Raw genomic sequence first — 8,835 nt, 5'->3', positions numbered from 1 at the left:
TAGCTCGGAAAGCTCTCGTCAGTTCGAACAACGTGACTCAAACCAGAGCATAACGGACCTATTTCACTCCATATCACCGGATTCCTACCGCAAACTCCAGATGAACATTTTCATCTGGATCTTCGCAACTAGCTAACCGCAATCCCGGGTGACCACTCCTTGCTAGCGTTTCCATCCCGGAGCAAGCACCAATTAGCCTGAAGCTAGCCCGGCCAGGGCTCCTGTGCTACCACCGAAGCCCACTCCTGGGCTACAATATCCGGACCCCTTCTACTACCAGTACGGGGCACGGAACCCCGCCGATCCTCTACGACTGGAATACCGACATAATCTGCCCGAGGACTCCAACAGGCCCCTCAGGCGTGACGCCCGCTGAAGGCCCATTCTGCTAACCTGCTAGGCCTGCTAGCTACCTAGAGCTACCTGGAACCCTACTAATTCCACGACTGGTCTATCGACGTCACTGCACAAAGAGGCAAAAACAGACTTACCCCCATCGCGACGTCCCCCAAAGGCTAACTTGCTAGCCCCAGTCTGCTAACTGCTAGCTTGCCAGCCCCGGTCTGCTAACTGCTAGCTTGTTTAGCCCCGGCCTACTAACTGTTAGCTTATTAGTATCGGCCTGCTAACTGTCTGAATCGCCGTGTCCCCAGTCAGCCCAACCACTCACTGGACCCATATGTTCACTTGGCTACGCATGCCTCTTTCTAATATCAATATGCCTCGTCCATTACTGTCCTGGTTAGTGATTACTGTCTTATTTCACTGTAGAGCCTCTAGCCCTGCTCAATATGCCTACATATGCAATGACATCACCTGGTTTAAACGTCTCTAGAGACTATATCTCTCTCATCATTACTCAATGCCTAGGTTTACCTCCAATGTACTCACATCCTACCTAACCTTTGTCTGTACACTATGCCTTGAATCTATGCTATCGAGCCCAGAAACCTGCTCCTTTTTTCTCTCTGTTCCGAACGTGCTAGACGGCCAGTTCGTATAGCATTTAGCCGTACCCTTATCTTACTTCTCCTCTGTTCCTCTGGTGATGTAGAGGTTCATCCAGGTCCTGCAGTGCCTAGCCCCACTCCCACTCCCCAGGTGCTCTCATTTGTTGACTTCTGTAACTGTAAAAGCCTTGGTTTCATGCGTGTTAACATTAGAAGCCTACTCCCTAAGTTTGTTTTACTCACTGCTTTAGCACACTCTGCAAACCCGGATGTCTTAGCCGTGTCTGATTCCTGGCTTAGGAAAACCACAAAAAATACTGAAATCTCCATCGCAAACTATAACATTTTCCACCAAGATAGAACTGCCAAAGGGGGCGGTGTTGCAATCTACTGCAAAGATAGCCTGCAGAGTTCTGTATTACTATCCAAGTCTGTACCCAAACAATTCGAGCTTCTACTTCTAAAAATGCACCTTTCCAGAAACAAGTCTCTCACCGTTGCCGCAAGCTATAGACCTCCCTCTGCCCCCAGCTGTGCCCTCGATACCATATGTGAATTGATTGCCCCCCATCTATCCTCTGAGCTCGTGCTACTAGGTGACCTAAACTGGGACATGCTTAACACCCCGGCCATCCTACAATCTAAGCTTGATGCCGTCAATCTCACACAAATTATCAATGAACCTACCAGGTACAACTTCAAATCCGTAAACACGGGCACCCTCATAGATGGCATCCTAACTAACTTGCCCATCAAATACACCTTTGCTGTTTTCAATCAAGATCTCAGCTATCACTGCCTCCTTGCCTGCATCCGTAATGGGTCTGCGACCAAACGAACACCCCTCATCACTGTCCCTAAAACACTTCTGCGAGCAGGCCTTTCTAATCGACCTGGCCGGGGTATCCTGGAATGACATTGACCTCATCCCTTCAGTAGATGATGCCTGGTCATTCTTTAAAAGTTACTTCCTCACCATATTAGACAAGTATGCTCCGTTCAAAAAATGCAGAACTAAGAACAGATATAGCCCTTGGTTCACTCCAGACCTGACTGCCCTTGACCAGCACAAAAACATCCTGTGGCGTTCTGCATTAGCATCGAATAGCCCCCGTAATATTCAACTTTTCAGGGAAGTTAGGAACAAATATACACAGACAGTTAGAAAAACTAAGGCTAGCTTTTTTCAAACATAAATTTGCATCATGTAGTACTAACTCAAAAAGTTCTGGGACAATGTAAAGTCCATGGAGAATAAGAGCACTTCCTCCCAGCTGCCCACTGCTCTGAGGCTTGGAAACACTGTCACCACCGATAAATCCACTATAATTGACAATTTCAATAAGCATTTCTCTACGGCTGGCCATGCTTTCCACCTAGCTACCCCTACCCCGGTCAACTGCCCGGCACTCTCCAGAGCAACCCGCCAAAGCCCCCACCATTTCTCCTTCACCCAAATCCAGATAGCTGATGTTCTGAAAGAGCTGCAAAATCTGGACCCCTACAAATCAGCCTGGCTAGACAATCTGGACCCTCTCTTTCTAAAATGATCTGCCGAAATTGTTGCAACCCCTATTACTAGCCTGTTCAACCTCTCTTTCGTATCGTCTGAGATTCCCAAAGATTGTTAAGCTTCCACGGTCATCCCCCTCTTCAAAGGGGGTGACACTCTAGACCCAAACTGCTACAGACCTATATCTATCCTACCCTGTCTTTCTAAGGTCTTCGAAATCCAAGTTAACAAACAGATTACCGACCATTTCGAATCCCACCGTACCTTCTCCGCTATGCAATCTGGTTTCAGAGCTGGTCATGGGTGCACCTCAGCCACGCTCAAGGTCCTAAACAACATTATAACCGCCATCGATAAGAGACATTATTCATAGACATTATTCCAGCCGTATACATCGACCTGGCCAAGGCTTTCGACTCTGTCAATCACCACATTCTTATTGGCAGACTCGACAGCCTTGGTTTCTCAAATGATTGCCTCGCCTGGTTTACCAACTACTTCTCTGATAGAGTTCAGTATGTCAAATCGGAGGGCCTGTTGTCCGGACCTCTGGCAGTCTCTATGGGGGTGCCACAGGGTTCAATCCTCGGGCCGACTCTCTTCTCTGTATACATCAATGATGTTGCTCTTGCTGCTGGTGATTCTCTGATACACCTCTACGCAGACGACACCATTCTGTATACTTCTGTCCCCTCTTTGGACACTGTGTTAACTAACCTCCAGACGGGCTTCAATGCCATAACTCTCCTTCCGTGGCCTCCAACTGCTCTTAAACGCAAGTAAAACTAAATGCATTGTATTCAACCGATCACTGCCCGCACCTCCTCGCCCGTCCAGCATCACTACTCTGGACGGCTCTGACTTAGAATACGTGGACAACTACAAATACCTAGGTGTCTGGTTAGACTGTAAACTCTCCTTCCAGAGTCACATTAAGCATCTCCAATCCAAAATTAAATCTAGAATCGGCTTCCTATATCGTAACAAAGCATCCTTCACTCATGCTACCAAACATACCCTCGTAAAACTGACCATCCTACCGATCCTCGACTTCGGTGATGTTAATTATAAAATAGCCTCCAACACTCTACTCAACAAACTGGATGCGGTCTATCACAGTGCCATCCGTTTTGTCACCAAAGCCCCATACACTACCCACCATTAAGACCTGTACGCTCTCGTTGGTTGGCCCTCGCTTCATATTCGTCGCCAAACCCACTGGCTACAGGTTATCTACAAGTCTCTGCTAGGTAAAGCCCCGGCTTATCTCAGCTCACTGGTCACCATAGCAGCACCCACTCGTAGCACGTGCTCCAGCAGGTATATCTCACTGGTCACCCCTAAAGACAATTCCTCCTTTGGTCGTCTTTCCTTCCAGTTCTCTGCTGCCAAGACTGGAACGAACTGCAAAAATCTCTGAAGCTGGAAACACTTATCTCCCTCACTAGCTTTAAGCACCAGCTGTCAGAGCAGCTCACAGATTACTGCACCTGTACATAGCCTATCTATAATTTAGCCCAAACTACCTCTTCCCCTACTGTATTTATTTAGCTCCTTTGCACCCCATTATTTATATTTCTACTTTGCACATTCTTCCACTGCAAATCTACCATTCCAGTGTGTTACTTGCTATATTGTATTTACCTCGCCACCATGGCCTTTTTTTGCCTTTACTTCCCTTATCTCACCTCATTTGCTCACATTGTATATAGACTTTTTTTCCTACTGTATTATTGACTGTATGTTTTGTTTATTCCATGTGTAACTGTGTGTTGTTGTATGTGTCAAATTGCTATGCTTTATCTTGGCCAGGTCGCAGTTGCAAATGAGAACTTGTTCTCAACTAGCCTACCTGGTTAAATAAAGGTGAACAAATATATATATATGAGCCCTTAACCAACAATTCAGTTAAAAAGTGAGAAAAAAATGCAAATAAGAAAGAAAAAAAAGGAAATAGTAAAACAATAAAAGAACAGTAAAGAGGATATACAGGGAGTACCGGTACCGAGTCATTGTGCAGGGGTATTAGGTAGTTGAGATCAGTGGTTTAAAGTACTACTTTACTAAGTAGTTTTTTGGGGTATCTGTACCTTACTTCACTATTTATATTTTTGGCAACTTTTACTTCACTACATTCCAAAATAAAATAATGTACTTTTAACTCCATACATTTTCCCTGACACCCAAAAGTACTTGTCACATTTTGACAGGAAAATGGTCCAATTCACACACTTATCAAGAGAACATTCCTGGTCATCCCTAATGCCTCTGATCTGGCGGAGTCACTAAACACAAATGCTTTGTTTGTAAATTATGTCTGAGTGTTGGAGTGTGCCCCTGGCTATCTGTCCCCAAAAAAATTGTGCAGTCTGTTTTGCTGAATATAAGGAACTTGAAATGATTTATACTTTAATTTTTTGATCTATTTTTGTGATTACATTTACTTTTGATGCTAAAGTATATTTAAAACCAAATACTTTTAGACTTTTACTAAAGTAGTATTTTACTGGGTGACTTTCACTTTTACTTGAGTCATTTTCTAGTAAGGTATCTTTACTTTTACTCAAGTATGACATTTGAGTACTTTCTCCACCACTGATTTAAATAATATGTAAATGTAGGTAAGCGTAAAAGTGTCTAGGCAATCAGGATAGATAATAAACAGCATAGCAGCAGCGTATATATGAAGAGTGTGTAAGTGTGTGTCATCAATATGTATGTGTGTGTGTATTTTGTGTGTGTGAGTGCATGTAGTGTGTGTGTGTGTGTGTGTGTGTGTGTGTGTGTGTCTTGGAGTGTCAGTGTAGTAGTTGTGAGTGTATACAGAGCCAATGTAAGAATGTAAGTGCTAAATAAAGGGGGGGGGGGTATAATGCAAATAGTCTTGGTTTTCCATTTGAATCAGATCAGGAGCCTGGGCCAATTGTGCACCGCCCTATGGGACTCCCGATAACGGCCGGTTGTGATACAGGCCGGGATCGAACCCGGGTCTGTAGAGACGGCTCTAGCACCGCTGCGCCACTCGGGAGGCCCCGGGACAGAAGATTTTTATGCACTTCAGCACTCTGTGGTCCCGTTCTGTTAGCTTGTGTGGCCTACCACTTCGTGGCGGAGCCGTTGTTGCTCCTAGACGTTTCCACTTCACAATAAATAGCACTTACAGTTGACCAGGGCAGCTCTAGCAGGGCAGAAATGTGATGAACTGACTTGACGAACTGACTGCTAATGTTTGTCTATGGAGATTGCATGTCTGTTTGCTCGATTCTATACACCTGTCAGTAACGGGTGTAGCTGAAATAGCCGAATCCACTAATTTGAATGAGTGTCCACATACTTTTGTATATATAGTGTACATCTGGTGTGTTAGAAGCAATTATTGGTACCATGATTGTCTTCTAAGTATTATTTTGTTTACACAAAGACAGACCACGAAGATTGCCATTTTTCCATTCACTATAATGTGGGATCCTGTTTTCTGCAAACAATGCCTAAAGTACCGCGGTCAGCCTTGAACTTCCGTTCTTCAGTGGGAGGGGGCAGTCGTTCTCCCCTGAGTTAAGTAGTCAGTCTGATTCTGAAAGGTCAAGGGTCAAGATCTGTTGGTGGGATATTTTGCTGGGAAGATGACAAGATGATGTATGTACAACGTGTAGGGTTCAAATAACACTTTAAATAATTTGAGCTGCTCTGACAAAAGTGGGTTGGACCAAAGTTTTTACTGTGGTTTTTATGCTTTTATGGTGATGTCCTGATTTGTACTAGTGCCATGCACCCCAGAGTACTTCCATTATTTGAACCTGGACTGTGTGTTGTTGTTTTAGGGCAATGAATAATGTGCATAATGCATTCTATTTATATTGTGTATATCTCATGTAAATAGACTCATTCACTTTCTCAGGTAAAGCATGTTAAATCCATTAGGCATGTTAAATCCATGCCAACATCACTACCACACCATTAGCTCCATGCTCTTAAGCAAATATGATTGTCAGTAGAAATGTACCCGTTAGCATTTTGAGGACCTTCAGATCTACACAGCTTACTCAATACTCATGTAACTCATACTCATATTCCTCTCTCCACATTGTCAATCTGCAGCGCAGACTTTTGAAAAGGTTGTGGTTGTGAAACCGAGAGAATATTGCCTCAACAGGCTGATTAGCCAACATCCTCTCAGTATCAAATGGAAGATCTAAGGGGAAATGGCTCAATACAAACCGCTGGGGTGAATGTGAATCGTAAATGCAACTTCAATAATATCTTTTTAAGGTCTATCTAAGCTACTCTATACTCTCACATAGGTGCTAGGCTTGAGGGTTAATTGTAGCCTAGATTATTTTCCGTCGTTACAGTTCATTAACCAAATAAATTCAAGTGTTATTTGACACACGCGCCAAATACAACAGGTGTAGACTTTACCGTGAAATGCTTACTTGCGAGCCCTTTACCAACAATTCAGAGTTAAAAAGCAAGAAAAAAATGCAAATAAAGAAAAAAAGGGTAATAGTAACTCAATAAAAGAACAATAACGAGGATATATACAAGAAGTACCGGTACCGAGTCAATGTGCAGGGGTATGAGATAGTTGAGGTAATTGAGATATGTACACTACAGTTCAAAAGTTTGGGGTCACTTAGAAATGTCCTTGTTTTTGAAAGAAAAGCTAATTTTTGGTCCATTAAAATAACATCAAATTGATCAGAAATACAGTGTAGACATTGTTAATGTTGTAAATGACTATTATAGCTGGAAATTACAATTTTTTATGGAATATCTACATAGGCGTACAATCATGATCTAAACACACCAAGACAGCCGTGAAGAGGGCACGACAAGGCATATTCCCCCTCAGGAGACGGAAAAGATTTGGCATGGCTCCTCAGATCCTCAAAAATGTCTACAGCTGCACCATCGAGAGCATCCTGACTGGTTGCATCACCGCCTGGTATGGCAACTGCTCGGCCTCTGACCAGAAAGGCACTACAAAGGGTAGTGTGTACGGCCTAGTACATCACTGGGGCCAAGCTTCCTGCCATCCTGGACCTCTATACCAGGCGATGTCAGAGGAAGGCCCAAAATATTGCCAAAGACTCCAGCCACCCTAGTCATAGACTGTTCTCTCTGCTAGCGCATGGCAAGTGGTAGCGGAGTGCCAAGTCTAGATCCAAAAGGCTTCTTAACAGCTTCTACCCCCAAGACATAAGACTCCTGAACAGCTAATCAAATGGCTACCCGGACTATTTGCATTGTACCCTCCACCTCCATTTTTACGCTGCTGCTACCCTCTGTTTATTATCCATGCATAGTCACTTTACCTCTACCTACATGTACATATTACCTCGACTAACCGGTGCCCCCGCATATTGACTCTGTATCGGTTCCCCCTGTATATAGCCTCGCTACTGTTATTTTATTGTTGCTCAAAGTTGATGAATCCAACAACTGAAAGTCTCTTTCAGCAACAAATACAGTCATGGGTGTAACTCTACAATTTACTTGAAAAGCAAGGCACTGAGATATTTACACTAAGCAGTGTGTTATTTTAACACTGTTCCGGTCTTATTAAAGAGCTCAGTGACTTTCAACGTGGCGCCATCATAGGATGCCACCGTTCCAACAAGTCAGTTTGTAAAATGTCTGGCCTGCTAGAGCTGCCCCGGTCAACTGTAAGTACTGTTATTGTGAAGTGGAAATGTCTAGGAGCAACGGCTCAGCCTCGAAGTGGTAGGCCACACAAGCTCACAAATTGGGACCCTTGAGTGCTGAAGCGTGTAGCATGTAAAAATCATCTGTCTTCGGTTGCAACACTCACTACCGAGTTCCAAACTGCCTCTGGAAGCAACATCAGCACTTTCCTGTTCCTGCATTATAATACCCCCGTGCACAAAGCGAGGTCCATACAGAAGTGGTTTGTTGAGATCGGTGTGGAAGAACTTGGCTGGCCTGCACAGAGCCCTGACCTCAACCCCATCGAACACCTTTGGGATGAATTGGAACGCCAACTGCGAGTCAGGCCTAATCATCCAACATCAGTGCCTGACCTCACTAATGCTCGTGGCTGAATGGAAGCAAGTTCCCGCAGAAATGTTCCAACACGTAGTGGAAAGCCTTCCCAGAAGAGTGGAGGAAATTATAGCAGCAAAGGGGGGACCAACTCCATATTAATGTCCATGATTTTGGAATGAGATGTTGGACAAGCAGGTGTCCACATACTGTTGGTCATATAGGGTATATCTATCTCTGGATAGTGCCAATACAATACTGAGATATTCACGGTAACTTGATGCCAGAGCAATGAAACACAGTGCAATACAGTAAAGTGACTTTTATACTGTAAGAAAATTATTTCTATAGTATTTTACTGTAATTACA

This window comes from Salvelinus namaycush, chromosome 1 (assembly GCF_016432855.1).
Source record: "Salvelinus namaycush isolate Seneca chromosome 1, SaNama_1.0, whole genome shotgun sequence".
Lineage (NCBI taxonomy): Eukaryota > Metazoa > Chordata > Actinopteri > Salmoniformes > Salmonidae > Salvelinus > Salvelinus namaycush.
This window is presented reverse-complemented; position numbering follows the sequence as displayed.